General features: G+C 38.2%; 1 protein-coding gene across 1 annotated transcript in view; it reads right to left on the bottom strand.

The window, feature by feature from the left end:
• The window catches only part of LOC142353412 (small ribosomal subunit protein eS6-like), a 330,099-nt gene that overhangs the window by 81,602 nt on the left and 229,298 nt on the right, over positions 1-19,199 (bottom strand). The window lies entirely within an intron of this gene.

Genomic DNA, 19,199 nt, shown 5'->3' with positions numbered 1-19,199 from the left:
TCGTAAATTCGTATTATGGTGTTTGTTGTTGTGACTTTTCGGCATCAAGCCGAGGTGATTGCTCCCATAGAAGTTTTGGTCTTGATTTCACTATTTTCTGCAATCGGAGCAATCACAGAAAATGGTCCATGTACACACTACTCTTTCGTTGAAGTTCAACATCAGACGCTCCCACATGAATAACAGAATACGTCTTTTGAGTCCCAAAGGCTGGGAAGAGTCTATCTCTTCAGGCAGATTGTTGGCAACTTTGGCAGTTCGAAAGTAAAAATTCTCTCTGAATTTCTCGGTTCTGTTTTGAAATTTTGAATAATCTGCTTTTAACTCTACCATATTGGTGTTCATAGGTTTCTATCAATGGAAGTGCGTTTTCTTTATCATGGTACAGTTTAGAAAATAGAAGTAGTAAATCATTGAGCTGCAAAAACATAGGTAGCGGATGTAAACTTAGGGGTACCATGTTTTCAAAGGACGACGCATTCCTATAGCCCGTTATCCACTTCAACGCACGTTTTTGAAAGCATTCCATTAGTCTCATACTTCCACGCGATGGGTGCCAAGTGCTTGAAGCAAAAGTAATCAAAGGTAGAATTAGGGATTTGTAAGCACAAATTTTCACTCTCGTTTCCATATTCTAAGATAAATTTCTCTTCAGAAAATAAAAAGTTCGATTAGTTTTCGCAAGCCTAGACTCGAGGTGCTTTGGCGCTTTCAGGGTACCTGTAAGCTGGACTCCCAAGTCAGTCACCTTTGTGGATTGCTCTAATGTAGTGTTATTCATCGTAAGGCTGAGGTACTGTCCCTTAAATGCAAACAAAACAGGAAAAAAGGAACTTCGGCAACAAACTCTAAAAAACGTGAAAGCAAAAGCCTTGGCAAAAAAGTAGCTAATAAACTCGTATGCATCTCAGGTAAACAAAATGCTGCAAAAATTGGCTCTTGAAATTAAAACAATACAACGAATACGTATTCACCTTTAAACTGATGATTAGAACCAACGTTCTATAGAGTCAAATATAAAAACTCAACTAAACTGAGGCTCAATAAAAAACTCTTAGGCTTGCATCAAATTAAATTACGATAAATTTTCGATATCTTCGTGGTTAGATCAAACAGAAGTCTATTGTAATTTCACCAAATTGAAATTACCAAATGAGAATTACTCTAGGAAGTTTTTCTCCGGAAGTTTTTCTCCCTTGGAATTGCCGGTGAGGTTGAACGGAACAAATAGAAAGGTTAAATATGACCACGAACGGTATAGGGTTCTACAAAACTTGCACAAAAGCGATCAGTAATCGAGAAGCCATTTTCCTATGCATTGCGTGCGGTGATACTATACATTTTACAACCTACTCCACTGGCATTACTGAAAAACCCATCTACGGTCTGATGGAAATAGACCAAGACGTCCTACTAATTTGCAATGAATGTTGAGCCAATTAACAGCAACAAGCTGCTCAGCAACATGGTTGTCTCCCGCGAACGCAGCGAAGTGCTGGCCAGTCTCAATCAACTCAAGAAGGAAATCGAAGTCGACCGGGTGTCTATAACAGAAGGCGAGAACAAAAACGTCCAGTAGCTCACTGACGTCACTAATGTCATTGACGAAAGCCAACAAAATCGAAAAAGAAAAGCTGAAATCAAAGAAACCATTCCAACCAAAACTTCGGAAGCACAGCGCAATACAACACCAAAAGTCTTCTACATCAGGAAAGAGAATGACTACATTGCAATTTGCATACGCGGAGTTACGGAGTCTAAAGACCAAACAAGCCAAGAAAAATACGAATCTGATCTTGGAGATGTGAAACATATCTTTTAGCATCTCAACGTCGAAGCTCAAGTGGACGCTGTTGCCCGACTTGGGCAGCCTCAGGATGACAAAACTCGCGGAATTGTCGTCAAAATACCCAATGAGCACTATCGAAAACTTATCATGTTGTCGGTTGGCAAACTAAAGACCTGCGAGAGATCAGTCTATATAAGTCTTGAACTGAGCCCAGAACATCAAAGCAAGAAAAATCTATGCAGCGCAAAAATTTAATCAATTGAGGCATCCACAAAAAGACCTTGCGTCTTAGAAACCTAAGACTGGAAAAACTGGTTGATAACAAATGGATTAAATTCAGAGCCAAACTAAAAGAAAACGTCCCCGGTCAACCGCTGACAAAACTAAGCCCTTTAAACATTCTCAATTTTAACGCCAGAAGTCCTTGCAGCCTGCGAACAACTTGATTCGCTCTGGCCAACTCAATTGCCACGTCAAAAGACTACGACATCATATATCTGACAGAATCATGGCTGAAAGAAGACATAACAAGTGAAGCTTTGGTTCTACCCAACTTCACCATTGTCCGAAGCGATCGCGAATCTAACACTGTCGCTACAAAACACGATGTGGTGTAATGCTAGCTCTGAAGAACCTAAATCACGAAATACTAGAAACCGAAAATTTGGTGGTAGAAATTAACTATTGTCGGACCACTTTCCTTCGTTGCTACATCTACAAGCCACCGATAGGGAGGCCATAGAGAATCCCACTACAAACCATACTCGCGCTTCTTGATTTCATCCACTGCAATGCACTAGAAGATAATCAATTGGTAGTGATTACCGGTGACCTCAACAAGAATCTTACTGGCTTGGTGGCAATGAGCTCTTAAGAAGATTACGAATACCCAATTGTGGAAAAACTCCCTCATAACGGCTTGCTCAAATTTTAGAATCAACCTAACAAAAACTTGTCAATGTTGTCCTAGTCAACAAATCCGAACTTTTCCTCTCCTGTACTCTAGACCAAAATCATACAACTCAGTACTCACTAGATAACAAGAATTGCTCCAACCACGTAGCAAAAGGATCCGTGCTAGAGGCGTACGCATTGCGCGAAAATCCACTCACGGTATTTCATTTGGCCTAGAAAAAAAGAGACTGGATAAGCTTCTCAAGCGCAATTTTCAAAGAATCTTTCTCGCCTTTTTGTTTTAGTAATGTGGACAAGCTAGCCGATCAGTGGTATCAGTGGATCACTGATCATATCAAGGACAAAATTCCACGCATCACAAGTCATCGAAGCAGTCTTGCACCACCGGCAAGCAAGGAGACTTCACATCTAGTCAAGCAAACTAACACCCAAAGGTGGAAAATTGATTGAAATCAGACACTCTCCCGGTTACTAAAGCTGAAAATCTAGAAAAAAGGCCAAGAGGGCGACTGAGGATGATCAAGTCATTTTCGAAGAGAAATTCTTTAAGAGACTATAGTTTTCCTGCAATCAGAAGTGCCTAAAGCCTAAAAGCATTAAAAAGCGGCAAAGATATTTGAACTTAATGCAATACAAAGGCAAAACAATTGCAGATGATAGAATGAAATGTGAAATGTTCAACCATTTCTTTGCAAGTGTCTTCACTCAAATTCAACAGCTCACTGAAGACTCAAAAGCTGATGCTGCTCAATTGAATACAGTTAGAAACTCCAAAAAGGATGTCAAATCAGTCATCACCTACCAAGACATAACGCAAGCCACTGGGCCTGATAACATCGGCAACATAATCTTGAAAAATCTTCCCTGCCTGTCAAAGTCTTTAACGCTTATTTTCCAAACTTGTACAAACGGAGGCAGATATCCACAGCTGTGGGAAAAATGGGATGTCAGTGCAATCTTTAGGGACAGAAAAAAATCTGAAGTTGAACAATATCGACCAATCAGCCTGCTTTGCAACATATCCAGAGTCTTTGAAAGAGTTGTGTTCAACAAAATATACAACTTTCTGTCCGCAAACTTAAACAATGCAGAGCTTGGTTTTCGAAAAAACCGCTCGTTAGTACTACAACTCCTCTTCTATTTTGACGAAATTCAGAATAACTATGATTCCCAAAAAATGACGATTTACATGTCCTGTACAATAGGACATCAATCAAATCAGCAAATGGAGTATAGAAAAGGACATGAATCTCAATGCCATAAAACGTTCTATCTCGAGCCTCCGAAGAAGTTTTGAAGGTAGCCTTCATCAAACAGCTCTTGCCTCACCTAATAACCAACGGGACCTTGGTGTTCAGATGAACAATAATCTGACGTGGAGCTTGAATTGTAACACTCGACTCAACAAAGCTTGGCGATTTTTCTATTTCTTAAAACGTAGTACCGCAAAAATCGCAGGCTGGAAAACTAAACTGAACACATATACTGGCTATATTGTATGTGTCGTAGACTACGCATCCCATGTTTGGTTTGCTAAAAAGGGAGATATGAATGCGCTAGAAAGGCTACAAAGAAAATCAAAATTGTGGATCATGAACTACCCATCAAATAAAACATACAAAGAGAGATTTGAACACCTCAAGCTACTACCACTGTCGTTCAATTTAGAGTTACATGAACTTCTCTTCTTTCTCGGTATACTGCCAACAAATACGACTCAGACATTTCTGAACATATACGAGGTATTGTAACAATGACTAGACAAGGTACAAAAAATGAGTTCATAGTAAAAAAAAGAAGACTAAAGAAAGTAGATTCCAACTTCGTTGACCGCACACTACACTTGTTGAACATCTTGTGGCGTACTCTACTATCCAACGTAGACAATATCAACAAGAAAGCTCTCACCGACATATTTTGGCGAATGTTTCTACAGTAGAATAAAAATGATTTTTGCTCCTGGCGCATTATATGCCTCCGTGGAAACTGCAGACCAATATCTAAATTCAAACTCTAATTATCAATACGCGTGCTAAATTTAAACTTGTAGGGTGAATAACCCGTGGAATCGTACAAAGATGCCTAATCTACTACTACTACTACTACTACTACTACTACTACTGCTACTACTACTACTACTACTACTACTACTACTACTACTACTACTACTACTACTACTACTACTACTACTTCTACTACGACTACTACTACTACTACTACTACTACTACTACTACTACTACTACTACTATTACTACTACTACTACTACTACTACTACTCTTACTACTACTACTACTACTACTACTACTACTACTACTACTACTACTACTACTACTACTACTACTACTACTACTACTACTACTACTACTACTACTACTACTACTACTACTACTACTACTACTACTACTACTACTACTACTGTTTGGACACTTGAATTCCATAAAGAAATAACGGAACAATGACAATAAGTACAAACAAGTTAATAAAATGCATATAAATTTGAGCTTATTTGAATTTATTTAATCCAGGAAATGCTGTTCGACAAAACTGTTGAAGCGGTATTTATACTCTCTTTTCGGTTTCTGTCGTAAGGTGATGTAGCTCATGTTGTTCCTTGAGCAATCTTCTTCAAGTTGATCCATCCACGTCTGACGTTGACCCCCTGGAGCTCGTTTAGCATATCGATATTTTTCTGTCGGCTCCCAGGTGAAGGCTCGGAGCGCTAGACGATCGTCATTCATCCTCAGGAGATGGCCACACCATTTCAACCGTTTAATCATGATCATTGCAAAAAGTGTCGACATACGTGATCTAGCCAGTACTTCTTCATTTTTCACCCTCTCAGATATGAAAAACATAGTATCCTTCGCAGACAACTGGTGTGAAAGCTTTCAAGTTTTCGTTGCGTTGATTTATTCATTGTCCACGTTTCAGAGCTATATAAGACCACTGATACACGAGAGCTCTGTATAACTTGCATTTGAGGGGAATACTAAGTTGTTTGCTCTTCCAAAGCTTCTGAAAGCTCACAAATCGCTGTCTCTCTCCCTTCCTACAGATTGGCACTGATTTCCTTTAGGTCACCATGTTGCAAGCTCACGAAAAATCCGAGATACTCGAAAGCATCTACATTTTCGAACTCCACTCCATCTCGATCGTGGACATTGCAGGAGAAAATGCGAGATCTTCCAGCCTTTTCTCTGCCGCAGCATCGTGACTCGTGATTTCGTCGGCCTTTCACAGTCGCGAATTTCCTAGTGCACTTCTGACAAGTGAGGCTTTTCTCTAGCCCAACAAACTTTGACGCGCTGTCTTCAACCCTCTTCGAATTCTTAGACTTGCAGAATCTGACTTCATGCACTTTGCAGGCTCTTGCAGTGTCGAAGCGACGTTTACAACCTGATCATACACAACTCTCGTCATCAGAGACCGCAGATGATCTGTTATTCGCCGTAGACACTAGATCCGCAATCACTGAACTCTCGTTGCTGCTAACTGTCACAAGCTCAGCCTCCGCTGAACTTTTCAGTCTCAGTTTCTCACCAGCTACTGTCTCGAACCAGCCCGCATTCTTCTTTTTGCCCACCAGCACCTCTCTGCCAATGAAACGTCGGGATTGGTTTTCGGCCTCAATGAGAGTCCCAAAACGGCCCTTGCGTTATCCTGTAAGAACTTCCACCTTCGTTTGAACAATGGGTACACTGGCTCCGGGTTTTTCGCATTTAACACCCATATTCTTTGTCTTCCCAACATTGATCATTAGGCCAACAGCCTAGGCTAAAGATTCAATTCTATGTAGATTTGCTTGAACTTCGGAATCAGAGACGTCCAATAGAGCAACATCATCGGCGAAGTCAAGATCAGCAACACAGCGTCCAATGTCGATTCCTCCTTAAACTGAATTAGCCAACACATAGTTTATAACAAGACCAAAGTGAATAGGCGACCATACATCACCTGGCGAACACCAGTTTTTACGTCGAACATCTGGCCCTTCTCGCCCTCTGCCTTGACGCAGCACTTGAAGCGTTCGTAACAGTTGAGGATGACATTCACCACTTTTTGTGGGAGCCCGTAATGTTTCATTATCTTGTACATCATCTCGCGGTCCACCGAATCGAATGCAGCGCGGAAATCAATGAAACAAAAACCTACGTCCAATTGGAAGGCCCTGCATTTCTCTAGTATTTGCCTCAACGCAAACAATTGGTCAGTGCAGCCCCTGCTTTTTCGGAAGCCGCATTGTTCTTCTCTTAGCACTCGATCAAGTGCATCTTTGCATCTATTCAGGATGATTGACGCAAAAACTTTTCCAGGTACCGAGAGCAGTGACTACTACTACTACTACTACTACTACTACTACTACTACTACTACTACTACTACTACTACTACTACTACTACTACTACTACTACTACTACTACTACTACTACTACTACTACTACTACTACTACTACTACTACTACTACTACTACTACTACTACTACTACTACTACTACTACTACTACTACTACTACTACTACTACTACTACTACTACTACTACTACTACTACTACTACTACTACTACTACTACTACTACTACTACTACTACTACTACTACTACTACTACTACTACTACTACTACTACTACTACTACTACTACTACTACTACTACTACTACTACTACTACTACTACTACTACTACTACTACTACTACTACTACTACTACTACTACTACTACTACTACTACTACTACTACTACTACTACTACTACTACTACTACTACTACTACTACTACTACTACTACTACTACTACTACTACTACTACTACTACTACTACTACTACTACTACTACTACTACTACTACTACTACTACTACTACTACTACTACTACTACTACTACTACTACTACTACTACTACTACTACTACTACTACTACTACTACTGTTTCAACACTTTAATTCCAAATATGAAATAAAGGCACGGTTGGCAACAAATACAAATACAAATACAAATACAAACAAAACAAGAAGAGTTATTTGTTTGGTTATTCTGTGAAGTGCTGTACGACAAAATTGTTGAAGGCATTCTTTGACCCGGTTGCTGCTTTCTCCTGCAATCTGGTGAACGATACTTTGTTTCGTACACAGTCTCCTTCGATTTGACTCATCCACGTTTTCCGTTGCCCCCCAGGAGCGCGTCTGGCATGGGCGTATTGATCGGGCGGGTCCCAATCGAAGGCACTGCGGGCTAATCTTCCTGGTTCCATTCTCTGGATGTGACCGTACCATTTTATCCGTTTGAGCATGATCATCGTGGATAGTTGGGGCATTCGCGATCTTGACATAATTTCATCGTTCGTTGCTTTCTCCAGATATGACACACGTAGAATTCTCCGAAGACAACCACAGTGGAAACTCTCAAGTTTTCTCTCCATTAATTTCGAAAGAGTCCAAGTCTCTGAGCTGTACAGCACGGCTGATAAAACGAGTGCTTTGTACAAATTGCACTTGAGGTGCACGCTGAGCTGCTTGCTCTTCCAGAGATTTTGGAAGTTAGCAAACCGTTGTCTACCTTCTGCAAGTTTGCAATTGACTTCCTGGAGGTCTCCATGCTTGAGGCTGACATATGATCCGAGATACTTGAACGCTTCTATGTTTTCAAACTCGTTTCCGATAACATCTTGTACTTTGCAGGAAAACACGCGTGTGGCAGCTGCTTTAGGTTTGCCACAGTATCTCGATTGGTGAACTTTTCGGCCATTGACTGTTTTGAACTTCCTTTCACACTTGTCACAGGTGAGGCTCGCCTCTAGTTGCTCGAAATTTGACTTGTACTACTACTACTACTACTACTACTACTACTACTACTACTACTACTACTACTACTACTACTACTACTACTACTACTACTACTACTACTACTACTACTACTACTACTACTACTACTACTACTACTACTACTACTACTACTACTACTACTACTACTACTACTACTACTACTACTACTACTACTACTACTACTACTACTACTACTACTACTACTACTACTACAACTACTACTACTACTACTACTACTACTACTACTACTACTACTACTACTACTACTACTACTGCTACTACTGCTGCTACTACAAATTAGCGATTTAATCAAAAAAACTATCTTCCTGACCACTAGTTGTCTAATAAATTAAACCAATCTTTATTCCATGCTACTTTTTTAATGTTCTAAGCTAGATTGCCGACGAATAGCTGCGATGGACACTTATGGTATTCCATGAACTGAAATAACTAAAGAAATAAGATAGACAGATTGGCCACCAGTCCTTTAATAGACCACTAGATTTTTTGGTTTAGATGTTAACTGTCATTTTCTGAGACATTTTACACTCTATAAGGAAAACACCCTAATTGTTTTCGCAAAGCTAATATTCGAAATCAAAATCTATAATACTCAAGAATTTGTTCTAATACATAAGAATAATGATAAAGATTTTAGGGCCATCCAAAAAAACTTTTCGTTTCCATCAGTACTTCCAGTCAAAGTTTAATTTCTTTATTTTTCTGCATTTTTTGCACAAACATGATAGCCTACCTTTACATATATTTCCATAGCGAAATTTTCCATCTGAAGTACACCATCTGAAGTACACTCTTGTGAGCCGATCTTTGAAATTCTTCATGCGTTGAGTGTCAGAGTTGAACTGTTTGTCGAACAGATTTGCAAGGTACACTGCTCTTGTCCAGAAAACTCTCTCCTGTGATCGCTTTAGGAGTCTTCTTGTACTGACGATTGGGATCCCGCCATTCTAGTTCGCTCGTTCGAATACTCTTTGAAGGCGTAATTATCCCAATTTATTTTTGTATTGTCCTTTTATTATGTCCATAAAGGTCAAGATAACCTGAGCCTCATGATACATCGCCAGTGGAAGATTTGGAAATTCTGCGGGAACTATTTGTACTCCAGTTGCGTTGTCTCTAGGATCCAGGAAGCCGCTTTCTATCGTTCTAAGGTCTGCTTTGCTTGCTTTCCACACACATGATCCGTAGCAAATTGCTGGAGCAACGTAGCTGCGGTAGACGTTTTTCCTTTTTACCCAAGCCGAGACTGGAGAAATTTCGTTTGATGCTTCACAAAAATTTTCATAGCTTTTTTGACTCTCTTTTTTTCGGTTTAATTTGTCCAAAAAAAATCCCAAGAGACAGCAATCTCAAGGTCCTTCTCGACTTCTGGTTTTTCTAAGAATATCCCTCCAAGCTGTACATTTGCCTCCACTGTGATGCTCAGTAGTTTGCATTTTTCCAGATGCAGCTTCATCATGTTTTTGGAGAAAAATTGCCAGATTCTGCTTGCCTCTATCTGAAGTGTCACAGGGTAGGTGCCATCTACTTTATAATCGTCAGGATACCGTAACATCTGCTCATTACTGTTTCTGGGAGAACGTTGATAAACAGATTGAAGAATAGAGGTCCAGGAGTTCCACTCAATTCCTGTAATGTGGTAGATTCTGTGGAGCATATATTTTTGATAGCGTTCTTTGAGGTAGTTCTCTTTCCATAGTACGTAGTTTCTCAATGACTTTTTCATGGCATACATTGTCAAAGGCTTTATCAAAATCCCAGCACAGTGTTGACAGCGTGGTCAGATCAAGCTTTTTGAACAACTCACCGAGGTACAGAATCATTTGTGTGTCATCGTGGACTTATATTTTGTGAACTCATGTTGTTGTGCGATAGCTTAATACAAAATTTCGTAAAGTATCGTCAAAAATTAGAGTTTCACGTACTTTTGAATTGCAGCTCAGCAGTGTTATCAGACTATAGTTTTCTATTGACTACTTGTCTTCATCGTTGAACAGAATATCAATTGATCCTTTTTTCCAGTGCATCGTAAACTTGTGTTTATTACCAATAGCTTAAGATCTAGTTCAAGTGATTTACTCATGCTGGTCGCTAGGCTTTTAAGAGGGAGATTTCCCAAACCATCTGGTCTTTTTGCTTTTGCAAAATTTTGTGCTTGAAGGGCAGTCTCTATTACCCCTCTTGAGAAAAGAATTCGGTCAATTCTGACTAGTTTCGTATCGTCAATTTTCCTTTGATAGTCGGGTTTCTTAAAAACTGACTCCAAGAAAGTGTTGAACATTTGTGGTCGTTTTCCTGTTTTCGAGATACATTTCGGAAGTTAGCTGAGTTTGTAACCCGAAAATTACTACTTTACAAAAGAAGAAATAATTCAACATTCGCTTATATGAAGAACTCCAGTTTTTTCACGCCAGATTGAAAGCAGTCTCTTGGATACTTTTCTTCAGAACAACACCAATATTTGCTGAAGAAAAATCAGTTAGGTTTCCGTAGGCGAACTTTAACTGAATTTACGCTTCAATGATATTTGTAAAACAATGCAAAACTTTCAGTAGAAAAAAAGATCATGAGCAATTGTATGCACTGGATTTGAGTGAAATTATGGACCGAATACCAAGCCACACAATTAACATAAATTTTAAATGTTTCCTGAAAAAATCCACCTCGTGAATCTAACTAATCATTTTCTAGACGGGAGAGCAGTTCAGCAGTTTGTACCTATATAGGAATTTGCGCGTCAAATCCAATTATGAATTGCTGAATTCCACCAGGGATCATGTTTAGAAGTAATTATCTGTTGAGATCCGGCGTTGAAGAGTTATTCGAGGATAAGTGCTTCGAAAAGCTGCGAAGCTTCCATTTCCTTCCAGCGGTCGGACTCGCAATTTATATATCCAATCAATATGACCGTATCACTGCATACTTCTTGTTTCAGATGTAAAAATTTCTCAAGAAGAGATTTTATCGACTCTAAACTCGATACGGACTGTTTTTTGGTGCGTTGTATTTGCATACAATGAGAAGCCTTTGATCCGGGGTTTCAACTCGGAGTGCTTCAGTGTCAGTGTAGTTACAAGGGAGTGTTACCCTTGCATGTTGTACTGACGCGATTACGGCTATTAACGCCCCTCCGTGCTTTGACCTCCCGTTTGTTTTGTGTTGGTCATTTCTGTGTATGCCAAATTTGTTCGAAAGGAAAGCGGAGTCGGGAACCTCTGGCACAAGCTATGTCTCACTGATGCAGAAAATGTCGTAGAAATCACAACGGTTCATTTCCTTTGAGAAGAACTGCCTTCGTTTGAGATCAAAAGGAAATCTTACATAGAATACTAAGAGGTAAAGATCGCCTGTTCTGTTGCGGCTGTCGGCGAGTCATGCAATGGGCTCGACTGTTTCCAGTTTGACCCCTTTTTGTCCGTCCTTTCGGAGTAGAATAAAGTTTTTCACACGCAGTTCAATTCGGCTAAGTTTTCCATCTATCAGTTCTTTTCGTTTCTTTAGCGCAAGGTTAAGTTTTTGCAGTTCGTCTTTGTTGAGTTCTCTGTTGATGTAGTACTCCCTATCATTGTTTTTCAACTTTGCCACCAAAACTAGTAACAACCGTCAATGATAGTTGTTTGACACTCCTAGCAAATTTGTTCTCCTTGTCTTCTTTTCTTGGTAGGTGCCAAACCGCTAGGTGCCAAGCCGCCGATTTCACAACTGATGTTCATGAATGTGAGCATGTTGTGGATATCACTCATGTCGTGCTCGTTTCTCTCTCTCTCTCTCTCTCTCTCTCTCTCTCTCGTGGTCATTGCTGTACTCCCGGCAACTTCACGAACTTGGACTCCATCCAATTTTTTCAGGTCCGGTATTGGAATGTCCAAATGCTTAGGTATCGAAGGAGGGGCGGCATTCCGCTCTTCCTTGTACTAATTCTTTGATTTCAGAGATAATCTTCTTCGTTTACTTGAAGTCTGCTTGAAGTGCTTTGAGCTTCTGATCACCCAGGTATTCCTGTGGTCTGATTGCGTTGACTGTTTAAATCAGTTTGTCACGTTTCTTCAGAATAAAACACAGGTTGCAAAGCAGTAGTGCCTTTTGTCCAAGTTCCTTGATACCATCAACGGCTACTTTGCTAATTTTGGTACAGTTATCTTTGAGGTGCATCCGAAAACCACAATTAAAAAATTGAAAGTCCTGTTCGTCTGCAAGTATGTCGAATTAACACGTTTTGGAGAAGTTATTGGCGTCTGCTATCGTCTTGAATCTGTTCTTATGGCGAACCTTTTTTAGGGATAGTGCCAAGTGAATAGGTTTTGCCCGCGCCCTTGTGCAGTTGACTGTACAGTCAGAAACACGGTTACAAAAGAAAAAGCTGACACCCGGTTTGCTACCCTAATAGGAAAAAGCTATCAGTTACCTCAGTTAGCAACTTCCGATTGTTCTGCCTCGCGCTGTTTTTCCTTCTGGAGGGCCTGTCTTCATCGTTTTGACAATCGTTTTAGGTGCTTCTCCTGAATGATTATCTTGCAATCTAAGCCGTGCTTCAGAACAACGTACTGCGCTACTTAGATGCAAACTATTAATATTTATCTTGTGAATGTTCATAAAATTTAAAGTTCCATAAGTGAGCTCAGAAGACATTTTTTGAGTGTTGTAAATCACGCAATTAACCTAAAAGCAGAAAAGACGTCACATAAATTTTAATCTCAAAGAAGTAGAAGTCACTGAAGTCATTGAAAAAGTCGATTCCGAAAAATCAGTTCCGTAGGAATCATTGATGGAGACGAAAAATTAAAAAGTACGATGTCCCCATTAATAGCCGGTATCGCTTCGCGGCTATTGATTACTAAATGAAAATAACCATATCCATGATCAAACCATGAAAAATTATCTTCCATGACCACCGGTTGTCTAATTAATATAACAAAAATTTTTTTCAAACATTGTTGATGCTCTTCGCCGTATCTGCTCTAAAGGTAGAAACCTATTTCGAAATATCGAAAATTGTTTCTTTACTAAAGAATTACTTCACAATTTTTTTTATATCAAGAACTCCAGTTTTTTCACGCCAGATTGAAAGCAGTCTTTTAGATACTTTTTTGCAGAACAACACAAACATTTGCTGAAGAAAAATCAGTTAGGTTTCTGTAGGCGAACTTTCACTGAATTTCAGCTTCAGGGATATTTGTACCGATGCAAAACTTTCAGTAGAAAAAACAATCATGAGCAATTATATGTACTGGATTTGAGTGAAGCTTTGGACCAAATACCAAGCCACACAATTAACATAGACTTCATGTGTTTTCTGAAAAAAGTGCACCTGGTGAATCTAATTAATGATTTTTTAGACGGGAGAGCAGTTCAGCAGTTTTTTCTATAAATGGGTTTGCGCGTCAAATCTAAATATGAATTGCTGAGTTGCTCCAGGGGTCATTTTTAGGAGTATGTTGGTCAACATCGTATACAATGATCCACAATTACCACACAGCACAGCACAGCTCTCTAGTCAAGTTAACTCTGATATTAACTTGCTAATTATCAGGTATTGAATTAAATTTGATAACCGACGAAATAGAATACAAGAGATTTTTATTGTTTTTACGTTTGCTCAAAAGCGCTGAAATTTTTGTGTGCTAATTTTGCGCTGAAACTTGTAAGAAATGCGCTGAAAAAAAGTGCTGAATCTTTTGCAAGACTTGTACACAAAATGCACTAAAATTATTTAAGAATTGCGCTTAATATGAGCTGAAATTTTGAATTTTCAGTGCCTTTTCAAAGCTTCAGCGCTTTTCAGCACTTTTCTTACATAATTTCAGCGCATTCAGCGCACTTCTACAAAAAATGCGCTGAAACGGCGCTGACATCTCAACCAGGGAATAATAAAAACTGTTGCTATGAAACGACAGAAAGTAATAATAAATCTCGAAATAACTGACCAAAAATCATACCGAACTCGAAAAGAAATCAAACCAATCTCTATTCTTTCCATCCCTTTTGGAAATTTTTTTTTGAGCGTAATATTCAGCTAAAACTAAGTTTTAGAAATGAAATCTCTTATCAAAACACGGCTTCGACCGTACTTCTGAACCAAACTTAAAGGATCGAGTTGTTTTGGAGTAGATGACACGGATAATTCATACCAGTCATTACCCGGGTGAATGCGGTAAAAAAATTTTCGCCTCATTTCACATTTTTTCTTACAAAAATTCAACGCATTTCTTACAAATATTTCCCTCATTTGTTTCCAACGTTTACTTGAATTTACAAGAAATGTCATAAAAGAAAGCGACAGTTGGTGCAGTGGAATAAAAGGTTGAGGACATGCAGGATGTAAGAGGTTCAAACCCATGTATAGAAGAATCTTTTTTGTTAGAATGCCAAAAACGCGGTGAAAATAAATAACTCACCAAATTCAACGCAAAAAGATGTGAGAAATACGCGGTGAAACTTATTCTTTTCACCAAATTTCACTGCATTTCTAACGAAAATTCACCGCCAAACCTCGGCTCGGGTAGTTGTTCCAGTTTTTTTGTCATTACATGGATGTATGGAGTGGATCATTCTCAACCTACACTTTAAAAACAGACAAAACACAAAAGCTTGGAAATTGAAATTGGTGCCACAGTTATTGCTTTTTGTAGCTTTAATCATTGTCTGCGATGAAATACCAGACAGTGTTTAAGTCAGTAATTGACAAGAAATTTCAATATACTTGCATTGCGATGCAAAGGTATACCCAAATCGTCCTGGGCAGATATGCCCGATGCGTGTATCTCGAATTCGTTTTTACTATGTTAATACATTGAAAGTGGAACAATATTGCGGAAAACAGCTACTTTAGCAGAAACCGGCAAAATGGAAGGGAATATCGTATCCCGTGTTCGCAAAAGTGTCCTAATTTTCGCCGCGAAATACAAGTAAAAATTTAATAACCTACTTTTTGCGCGAGTTGTATCACGCATCCGCTCCATTTATGTATCGATTTTTCGCACGCAATGTAGCTCGATTTCACATATAAACCGCAATTAAGCCTAACTTATTTACTACTTAGTTAATTAAGCCTAATTTATTACTATGAATAGTACTTTATTACTACTTTATTACTACTTATGGTACTTTATTACTACTTATTACTGCTTATTAGTACCATTTATTTCTACTTATTAAACTAGGCCTACATTGATATACAAAGCCTTTGATGTGCGAGGGATTTTTCGGAAAAAAATCAATTATTGTGGTTGCATGTATTTAAAGCACTTTGAAGCTTTGAATTCAATCTTTATTAAAGTGTTTTTTGCATGCTCAAAATGCGCGCGAATAATAGATACTTAAATTGAGCGGACACGTGCTACAAGATTTGTTACCTACTTTTTTCACCGAATGTTCTTTTATTTTGCAAAATTGGCGGAGCCCCTTTTGCGAAAAGTAAGATACAAAGGATGTCTCCTGATTTCGTTCATTGTATGTATATAATTTTTGAGCCAATTTTACTAAGGCGGAAATTTTTGGGTATACCTCTGCATCGTAATGTGTTACAAATAATAATATCAACAACTGGGTTCTCATCAACACTACTTTCAGTATGTAATCAAATAATCAAAAAGTCAAACAGTAACGATTCGTGCCCTGAGAGGAAAAAAGCCCGATCCTTAGACCTATTGATGGATAAGAGGTTTTGAGAAGATTTAAGGGCAGTGTATGAAGAAAACAAGATCTTCAGTTTATTGGAGGACATATATAGCTATGTTTAAGAAAAAAAGTGGCATTCAAAATGCAATTAACGCCCTTCGTCGACGCTTCCACGAGAAAAGCAGAGAAGCAATTTGGAGAATATACTAATTGGGCAAATAAAAACAAATTTTGATTTCTAAAAAAAGTTTTTGAAGTTCATGTTCATCGTCAGTTTAAAATCATTTCCAAAATTCTTAAAAGACAAAAATGAGTTGTAGTTAAATTTGTCGTCGAACATTAATTAAACCCATCTAAGAAAATCTGAAAAAATTATCATCGAAAAAATTCGATTCTACATCTCTTGATGCTACATCTTCTATTCTACTCGTCAAAAACAACAACGCCTTCAACAGTCTTAAAGGAGATTTTGCCTTCAAGAACATCGCAAAATTTTGTCCATCACTATGTACAGCAGCTAAAAAATCGCATACAGCACTATCATAAATCTCGAAAGATGAAAAGTACTGAAATCCCAAGTTAGTATGACGTGGGTGAACAGATATGTGGCACCGTATGGTATGGCTATTTTTCACTCAAATGTTTAAGTGAAGATCAGAATATCAAAAAGTTGTACGCCGATTGCGGTAAGGCTGCGGGTACCGTTTAGACATTTTGAAATGACCTGCTGCGGCTCAATGCACATGGGAACATCTCGAATACAGCGTTACAAACTGTCAACTAATCGCAGAATCGAAATACGTGGAGCAGTTCCATTTAAATCCAAAACTTACACAACAAAGTAAGGTCTCTTCTTAGATTGTCTATGAGTCATAAAATAGAGCTCAACATAAATTTAACTTCATTGCTAGAACGGCGCCACATTTAGCCCAGTTATTGCAAGATGAGGAAAACACATTTAAAGACGACTTGGTCCCTTCAAAGCTGAATCAACCCTCCTTCAACCTTTTTTTTCGGTGCGCAAAGATGGCGTAAAATTGCTATTACATAAAGAGAGGGAAAATTAGCATCCAATATCTTGTAAACTCCGTTAACCTCTCTATGAGTCTACTGCAACAAACCCAGTTGCCGTGCAAGAACAGAACATTGAGAAAAATAAAAAACGAAGCCGCTACTGGCTTCCAAAAAAATTTGCATCTGAGAGATGTCCCTCATAAAAATGTGATTCATTTCCTTGATATTCAAAAGAGAGAGAAGCATCGCGCTTGTTGAATGCGCCACCAAAGGAAAGTTTCGTTTATCATTTAACAGTGGAATAAAAAACGGCATTTCCCTTAGATAGGGCTGAACAACTGTAAAAACACCACATCAATTTTTTGTATGTGGAGAAACTTTTAATTTCCTCGTACTCTAAAATCTCCAAAAGGTGGCTATAGCCACATCAGTCACAACGATTAACTAAGTTTGATTGGTCAAACATAAGATGATGGCATATTTAAACCTGTCTTCAGAATTTGTAAGGAGAAACCGTCACAAATAGAAATACCATAAATGATAACAAAACTCAATTAGATAATAATCAAATAGGCTGTATGGTTCGTCCTTGAACTAGCAATTTAATGTAAAAGTGTTTAATCTTTTTGCTACGAGTTGCCATAAAAACAAAAGATTTACATAAATATCACAAGACCGTCAATAAATTGAAGTATGAGCAAATAGTATTTGAAGTCGATAAAGTCACTTTTTCGCCTTTTGATCTTCTTTCGATCTGAGTTTGAAACTAAGAAAAGTAGATTAAAAAATTTATTGTCACAGATGATTATATACATCAGGAGAAGATCTCTGTAGTTCTTTTCTTTGCATCTGTGAATTGAGGTCAACTTAGCAGATTCCGATTGTCGAAGTTTCCATTGGAGCTATAGTACAAGAGCGTTTTTGTCTCAAATCACCTTATAAATTATGAAGTCATCCTGTAGAGCATTTCCTATTTATACAGAGTTTATCTCTCCTACAGGATTTGTTTCCTTATATAGGATTTTGATTTGTCGCCTCTTGATTTGATTGACTACACAATAAGATTAGAGGCGATTTCCTCATGGCAGTTGGTCAGGTGAACAGAACGTGTGTTCAAAATTTGTCTCGCTTTTTAAAAAGCTAACTTCGAATCCATTTGCAATACATTTAAATCTGTTCACTCCTCTCCTATTAATAAACAAACCGACTCTTTAGCTTAATTTTATCTTCAATTAGGTTTTTTGCCAACCAAAGAAAAATTATTCAATTAATGCGCAAGTTGACAAATAACTTAGTTCATACTTTTCGTTTTCTTCATTTAGGAACATTGAGAAAAATGAAAAAGAAGCCGCTACTGGCTTCCAGAAAAATTTGCATATGAGAGATGTAACTCATAAAAATGTGATTTATTTCCTTGATATTCCTAAGAGAGAGAAGCATCGCGCTTGTTGAATGCGCCACCAAAGGAAAGTTTCGCTTTTCATTTAACAATGGAATAAAAAACGGCATTTCTCTTAGATAGGGCTGAACAACTGTAAAAACACCTCATCAATTTTTTGTATGTGGAAAAACTTTTAATTTCCTCGTACTCTAAAATCTCCAAAAGGTGGCTATAGCCACATCAGTCACAACGATTAACTAAGTTGATTGGTCAAACATAAGCTGATGGCATACTTAAACCCGTCTTCAGAATTTGCAAGGAGAAATCGTCACAAATAGAAATTCCATAAATGATAACAAAACTCAATTAGATAATAATCAAACAGGCTGTATGGTTCGTCCTTGAACTAGCATTTTAATGTAAAAGTGTTTAATCTTTTTGATGCGAGTTTCCATAAAAACAAAAGATTTACATAAATATCACAAGACCGTCAATAAATTGAAGTATGACCAAATAGTATTTGAAGTCGATAAAGTCACTTTTTCGCCTTTTGATCTTCTTTCGATCTGAGTTTGAAACTAAGAAAAGTAGATTAAAAATTTTATTGTCACAGATGATTATATACATCAGGAGAAGACCTCTGT

The sequence above is a fragment of the Convolutriloba macropyga genome, chromosome 14, assembly GCF_964194025.1.
Source record: "Convolutriloba macropyga chromosome 14, txConMacr16.3, whole genome shotgun sequence".
Taxonomy (NCBI): Eukaryota; Metazoa; Xenacoelomorpha; order Acoela; family Convolutidae; genus Convolutriloba; species Convolutriloba macropyga.
Note: the sequence above shows the minus strand (reverse complement) of the source record. Positions and strands in the feature narration are given on the sequence as shown.